This window comes from Solanum dulcamara, chromosome 9, assembly GCF_947179165.1.
Source record: "Solanum dulcamara chromosome 9, daSolDulc1.2, whole genome shotgun sequence".
NCBI classification, from domain to species: domain Eukaryota; kingdom Viridiplantae; phylum Streptophyta; class Magnoliopsida; order Solanales; family Solanaceae; genus Solanum; species Solanum dulcamara.
In genome coordinates, this window is record NC_077245.1 from 5791458 (window position 1) to 5800306 (window position 8849).

Consider the following 8849-nt stretch of genomic DNA (forward strand, 5'->3'; position numbering starts at 1 on the left):
ATCCAAGCACTTGGTGCGCTTGACTTTTTTAACCAAGTGTTCTTCCAAATTCTTTTTTAACCAAGTGTTCAAATGATTCCAAATTGGTAAACGTGCTCTGCTCCCGCCCCCCAACCCCCCCTAAAAAAAAGAGAAATTGAATTTCTTTGAGAAGTTATATATGAATTTCCCTTGGCGATTAATAAATTAAATTATTAGTAAACCAAAAAGGGTGGCCATTTAGCCTCGATTTTATACCATATAGGCACAGTCAAACCGTGGCTAAAATGCGAGTGATTTCAACTTTTTAAAATTAAAAACATCACTATATTTGTTGTAAACTTTGGGATGGCAATAAGGCGGGTTGATTCAACCCGCAAATTTTTTAAACCATCACACCCCGCTCCGCTCCATATAGACCCTCCCTGTATAAATCCGTCCCACATAAATTCTTACGTTTTTTTAATTAAGTTTAATATAAAATAAAATTCATATTTTTTAAATTTTTTCGCTAATTAACATCTCAACAACTAATTAATTATTTCTAATTAACATTTCAACAATTGTTTCTTAATCGCTAATTAACTCTAATTAACATTTGTCAAGTTTAAATAATTTTTTTTTTAAAAAAGAAGAAGTTAAAATGAAAGTCAAAGTTTAATATAAAAAGTTTATATCTTTAATTTTTACTAATTATAAATATTTAATTTTCTTCGGGTTCCTATTTAATACATTAAACTCGCATAAACCTGCAACCTGCCTTGCCCCGCATTAATTTTGATAATATCAGGGTAGAAGGCTAGTACATAGTGGCATTATACCCCCTTACCCGTAGGCGTATTAACGCACTATGATTTCTTGTACTCTGATTTATGTTATTGATGTTATGTATGTTATGTTATCTTATGTTATTTATGGTATTTATGCTATTATTTGACGATATCTACTGTTTTTTGATATTTTGACTATACTATTGTTTGCAACTCTTCCGTTATCTACTCTCCTACTATTAATATTCTTGTCTGACCTTTTTTCCTTTGCTTTTATTGAGCCGAGAGTCTTTCGGAAACAGCCGTCCTACATTGGTAGGAGTCAGGTCTGCGTACACTTTACCCTCCCCAAACCCCACGATGTGGGATTTCACTGGGTTGTTGTTGTTGTTGTTGTTATCTCAACTCGCCCCACAACAGCCCCGTCCGCCCCTGCCAGCTCTAACTCTGACCCGCCCTATTGCCATCCCTATGTAAAATAATTACTTTATTGTATATATCCGAAATTATCCCTTACATTTACCCAAATTTTCCAATTAATAACGGGCTGGACTCAGGTGCTCGATTATAGGCCCAGTCTTTACGTTTGGACGGACCTTGCATGGCAACTTGTTTTTTGGGTTTGGAATTTTAACTTCTCAGCAGCCCAAAGTGGCCCACTTAAAAAAGTTCAACACAAAAACTGTAAACTTTTTTTTTTTTGGGGTTTGATTTTTCTTGTTCAAATTGAAGTTTGTATAAATGTATCGATAAGTGAAAACATAAATTATGTAAATAATGTAGTGATGATAATCTTTAATTGGATTTTTTTAGCCCAACCAACAATACACTAAATACAAAATACGAGTATATATTTTGTTGTTTTCCCACTCATATAACTCGAAGTGTGTATATATGGATTGATAATACTCGAAGGCAAAAATTTACATGAGTTAATACTATAGGTTCACGTGAATATGGTAGTTTTTTACCACGAACCTAGTTAAATATAATTGTGTTAATTTAGGGAAGATTTACAAAAATGATCTTGGAGGGTAGATCAATATCTTGACCTTTTTACCCTGCTTGTCCAATGAATGAAACACAAAGATTAACAAATTTTGATTTTCAAATGTTGAAGGTTAATTTGTCCATGAGGCAAGTCAAAAGTTCAAAACTAGTTATTTTCAAGATCATTAGATATAATTTTATGAATTATTTAAGATTGTAATAAGATCAACTAGACTTATAAATGAGAAATAAATTCTACAAATTAATGTAGAATTTTGTATATATCATGTAAAAATAAAAATGTGGTAACTCGATAGTCCTTAAATATATCCAAATTTGGTAATAATTGAAACACTACTGACCTTTGTAAATAAAATGTACATGCTTGTCAATCACCAAAAAGTTTCAATATTATCTTCACCCAAGAATTGCATGCAAGGCCATGCAGAAAGCACAATAATCACAACAAAATTATGATGTTTTCTAAATTCTCATAGCTAGTTCTAGCAATAGTATTATTACCACACCAAACTCCAAGAACAACAACAACTCATATGTTTGCAGCTTTCTTGCTCCAAGAAGGACATTCGATACCACAGAATTCGTTTAATTTAAATCTACATAACATAAATAAAGCTGAAACTTCTTATCGTAAGGATTAATGGTTGGAAGATCGGAATCCAATCCATCCCAACGCAATCCTTGTTAGTGTTAGGGGCGAGGCTACAATTACTTTGATTCAACAGAATTCAATAGCTTTAGCTCAAACTTTGTATTTATATTTTATAATTCACTTAATATGTATATTTAATAATTCATCAAGATCCAAGTAGTCTATTTCTTAAAATTCAAAACTTATAAATTTAAAAATTTTAATTCCGCCTCTAACCGAGTATTACCATAAAGAGGAGTTGTGCACAAACTTCTTGATGGGGAAAATAACTTTTAAAAATGTCTTGAAAATGATTAGTCTTTTTCATGGTTGTCGATGGAATTATCGTTTTACAGCAAAGAAAAAATAAAGCGACATTCTTATATCAATCTAGTGCTAATTAAACTGCAGCCTTATTACTGCTAGCTTTTACTATAATATTTCTTATATTATTCTTAAAGGTAAAAGCTAAATTATTATACTCGTGTTTTGCGCATGCTTCCTACTTCTCACATTAATATTGGTTTAATTTGCATGGGTTTCTGAAAACTACCTATTAATTAACTAGTCTTAAACTACCCTTCTTAGGCTCTTTAATTAGCTTTACTTCTTTCCACATACCAACGTAGGATTCAAGTTAGCTATGATAAGTAGGAGTGGATATAGCACGATAGATATCAAATTATTTTATTCAAATCAAAATTTTTGACATCACAATTTAGGATTTATGATATTTGGCATGTTTTAAAGAACCTTGGTATTCAGTATTTTTTTTTAAAAAAAATAAATTTTGAATATCGCATCGAAATATATAACACATATACAATTCATGTATATTACTATAACTCTACAAATTTATAAACTAGTATTAGTACAAAACAAAATACTAGACGTTGGAACTTTGTCTACAACTCTATCTTGATTGAAATGTCGTTTTTGTATAATTGATTAATAGAGAGAATTAGTCGTACTTTATTTTGAAATATTTCTACATGTTTAAGCTGGTGTTATTATGATATAATTGAGACATCTCTTGAAAGGCGAAGTCATAGTTATCTAGTAAAAATTATAACTATCAATTTATATTGTAAAATATTGGTCACATTTACCATAATTTTAAGACGGGGAGAGTACAATATAAGCACCAATGTGAACAAATTTTATTGCTCTAGACCTAAACACACATACAAATTGAGTTATGATAATATACACACACACATGTGTATATATAGAGAGACTGTCATTGCTTGCAATATAATCTTGCTACTTAGAAGTTAGCAAATGAAAAGGATCTAATAAATTAAGCTTCATAACAATATTATGTTTTGATAAAACATATGACATTAATGAAAGTTGAAATTAAAAAGCTAAACTATTTTAAAAACTTTAATTATATGTTGAAAACTTGAGAATTGGTAATTTGTGAAAAAAATTCCCCTCCTAATTAATTTGAAACATAGTTTTTTTAACTGGTAAAAGCCTTGGGGTGGGGTGGGTCCAACTTTTCATAAACAGTATTGATGACAAAGCTTCTTTTGGAGATTAATAATGTTATTATGTTAATATAGAAAAAGGGATTTGAGTATGGACTAAAGCAAAGCATGAAGTGAATTTTTTAATGTGGAAATTGATTATGTTTAAAGTTGAAGAATCTGATTAGGCACATATAATTAGCTAACTTTATTAGAGATTCTTCTCTTTGAGGTATCAAACCCATCATTGCTAATTGGGCAGGACCACAAGCTTTGTGAGAACTCAAAATTAAAGGCCCACTCCCCAAAAATAAGCCCATTATAAGCCGCATGCGCTTTGTCTATTGCATCTTCGAGTTTTTACATGGTTTTAATTATGACGTTTTAATCAATAAAAATGTTCAGAATTAAACTCAATATATCAATATTGAAAATAAAAAGAGAAAAAAATGGTAAAAAAATTGGCTTAATACGTATTCATCCTCTTTAATTTGTATTTCATTAAGATACTCAATTTAAGTCATGTTCCAATTAGATTTTTTTTTCAAATTTTAAATTTTTACACCAGAAAGTCCCATATTGGGGGTGAGGGACTCAAATCTAAGACCTCTGATTAAGAATGAAGGAGTATTTACCACTTCACCCCAACCCTTGTTGGTTATTAACCACATAAAATATGTCATCTTCTTTAATTTATATGCAACAACCTCAAAAAGAAAATGACTGCGTTTTAAGGCTTATTGAGGTGAATGCACAAAATTGAAAAAATAACTGATGGGATTAACTTAAGTAACTTATAGATAAACAAGAACTCACGCAAAAAAAATTAATCCAAATTTAAATTGAAAGTATCTAACTAGAACACTTTATTAGGACTCGAGGTATTAAATTGAAACATGAATTATATCCAAATGAACTTTCATGAATTCATGACTGGTTTAAAGAGTTTATTTATATATTAAGCCTTGAACTTTCTTCTTTCTTTCTTTCAAGTGTATCCAAGTCAGGTTTATCTAAGTGTAGAGTTTTTACACAGAGTTGCATTCATGATTTTAAGAGAATGAGTGTATTATTACAAAGAGATGTAATTAGAATATAAGATCAATCAATGTTCGACTTTTAGATTTTTATCGTTAAACCCATTAAGCTTTTAAAATATAACACTAATATACGTGATCTAAGAAGGGGAGCATAGATTCATATGTGAGCTCGGGAACCTCCTACCCATCGCCCTCCCCTCCCCCTCGATACCCATCCTATATACGCTTCTATTCTTATATTTACCTACAAAAAATAATCATAAAACATGACATTAACAGTGAAGATTGAAAAAAATATCCATTGGGAGTTACTATATTATTATTCCAATATAACTAGTACATCAAACAAAACCACCCTTCAAAGATTCAAAGTAACATAATTTCTTGGGTCAGCTAAGTTAGACATCAAATCATTATTGCTGATTTCTTCATTCTTAAATATAATACTTTTTGCACCATAATCACTTATTTAGAACTGTCATTTATAACCACAAACTCCATTTCGAGACCTCTCGTTAAGAATGAAGAAATTCTAATTATTTCATCACAATTTATATTGATAATTTTTCGTTTTGCATAAATGTTATTTGCATTTATTTTAATAATTTCAACAGGACTGTATGTAATTAATTGTAAGTAGATTTCCCATATTACCCCTCAATCCCATCTCTGAGTTAGCTGGGGATGCCCTATTTATTTAGTTGTAACGAGAGAAATGATTTGATGTGAGTGCCCACACTGTTAAGTTTGGTATGCCGTTTCAATCATCTTATAATATCATCATCATCTTTATCTTTGAAACATTTGAAGCATAAGTTGGCATAAATTTGTAAATTAAGATACTTGCAATAATTTGTCCATATAGTAGTACAATATTTTTCCTTTTAACAAATTTCCAAAGATATTTAGTTCGGAGTTTTGTTTTATGTTTCTTATTTTACATAATTTTGTTTTTATCTAATACTTTTCCCCCCTTATTAAGACTATAAATAACACATCAAATAAAAAAAAATCTAGATATAAAAGTTTTTCCGTAGGGCGATATACTTAGGCAAAATAAGTTTAACTTTCAATTGATCTGAATTAAACGGATCAAAATAAACTAAACTAATAAATAGGTGGATTAGTTAAAAAATAGTTAAATATCTATAAATATTTGATTATGAAATCATTAGATTGTATATTAATTTTAGATCGTTAGAAAAATTACAAACTTTAAATCTTATCTTCTCATCCTTGGAAAGTCCAAGTCCAAGTCCTATAATCCTATAAATAAAATAGAACCAGTAATTCAACTATTCACATGCATTTTCATTTTGAATAATTAGTACCTATCACGTTATAATAACGAATGTCACACCAAAATTGTTGATGTTCAACTATATTATATATTGCCGTGACGGAATTAAGAACGTTCTTGATAAATGTGTGCTATTTTGTTTAAAAATTAGGCTGATTATTAATTATGATCCACCTACTTACGTACTATGAATTCAAAGGATAATTAATGTGTTAATCGCTCATTATAATGTAACACAGTACAAAACTAACCACAAGTAAGGCATTTAACGAATCATCCCTATATAGGCATAGAGCCAATTAGTACAAATCAAACTAATTTAACCCTAGAAGAGGCAATGGAAAATTGTTTTTACTTCCCGATAGTACAAATCAATTCTGAAGTGCCAGAAAATTAATATTTATTTTCATGATAAAAAACCGGCCTAACGTTATTAGACCAATCACATCTTTTGAAACGCAGAAATAATGGATTAGTCCCTTTACCTTTTTTAATTCAAAAACCAGATTTATTTTTCTGAAAGATTTCACACTTGTAACTCATCCCTCAACCCACTTGAACTAAGCTTTGGGGGCTCAGATTTGTTTTGTCCATACATACCGTATATTATACCTTTATTGATTTGAACTTTTTTTTTCCCAAGGGAATTTGTAGTTATGAATCAATAATCAAGAATTAGCTCCAATTTGGATCAAGACATTGGGGGGGTGGGGTAGACAATAATATAATCTTGAATTATTTCCAGCAAGATTACAGCCTTAAGAGATTATTGACCAGAGATAACACATGGTTTGACCAAGTTTTAAGGTTGGGACATGAAAGAAAAACTAAGTAAACAAACAAACAGTATAGATATAAAGGGACAGCCCCTACAGCTGGAAACAGTACTAGGACAATGAGGTAAAATTATGGGGATTAGATTCCCTAATTCCTTTATTATGTTATATGAGGACCCAATGGTCCTATGGGAAAGACATTATTTCTTGAAAACAAATTATATATAATTAAAGAAAAGAAAGAAAAAGATGGGACTGACATATCAATATTAAAAAAATGAATGAAAAGCAGAAGTGATAGAAGGAGAGTGACTATTATACTGTGGACTAAACTTTTAAATGGCGATCCTAATAAAAAAAAAATTCTAATCAAAACTCAAATTTAGAATTTCTAATTAATTAAAAATAAAATAGGCTTACCATTCTTCGTACTCAAAGCTCAAATTTAAAACTTTTAATTAATTAAAAATAAAACAGTCTTATCACGTAGGACAATTCAGTTGATTGGGACTTGGGAGAGTGGAGTACTATTATTGAGTGGTACTTAGCTTTGTCAACAGCAGCACTATCTTTTCAATTGTACAAATCTTAAACCTCACACTTTACTCTCTACCCATCAATCAAAGCAACTTCTCTACATAGCATCTTTTCCATACAACTTGAGGGCCCCATGCCTTTTTTTTTATTTCTTCCAATTTTTAATTCCTAGAAACTCAATATTGCAATATTTTAGTAGCTTTTTTAAGTCCTAAGGGGTCTAGGCTCTAGGAACTCAATGCAACGCATCGAGTCCGGACTAGACTGGATGGTGTTAACACTTCACTTAAGGCAGTTGATGGTGTTCTGATCACTGCTATGTTGGAGCAAATCAAACAACTTATACGTGTCTTGGCAGATGTTGAGGCAAGATGAATTACTTAAAAAAATAGTATGTACAGTATCATCGAGGCACTTAAGACACATGTGAGTAATCTGATTGAAAAATAGATCATTATCGTCCCACCTTAGTTGATGAAGAGAGTTCGGAAAAGAATTCTTTCTAGTATTGAGGAAGAGTTTGTAGACCATACCCCTTACGAATCTTGTTGAATTTGAAGATAATTTGAAATATTGTATACATATGAAGTTTTTTTACTTTGGTAGATTTTGTGGATCTGCTGGGTGGATTGATTTTGATGTTCTAATCAATAATTAGTATGTTGTTGATGATGTAACTCATTTAGAAATTGATTTGACAACGATTAGTGTTGGTTTGTAGTTGTATATTAAAATGAACTTTTTAAGAAAAGTAACACAAACATATTAAAAAGAAGAAACTATATACTATACAAACTCCCTTTATATTTTAAACGGAAAAACATCAAAAATTTTCTTTAACTATTTGAAATAAACAAAAATGTCATTCGTTTATGGTTTGGTTCAAAAATGCATTTGTCGTCAATATTTTGGTCCAGAAATGCCCTTATTGTTATTTAATGAATCAAAAATGTCCTTTTTCAAATAAATAAAAATTATATATATGACATATATATTTTTTTATTAGCAAATGTTTATTCTACTTCAATTAGATAAAAATTAAAAAATTAAAAATATTTTTTATTTTATTATAATTATTTTTTATTGTTACTTGAATAAAATTTAATGATGGATTTATTATGAACTTATATATATGACATATATTATCCATTAAAAATTAGAGTACATGAAATTATTATTTTTTAATTAATAAAATGAGATTACGTAGAATAAAATATTTTCCTACATTTTTATTACTTGAGGTGGCTTGAAAGGAAAAGAAACAAAAATAGTGTTCCTTAAAAGTAATATTTTTATAAGGAATAAGATTTGTTTTTTTTAAAAAAATATATAT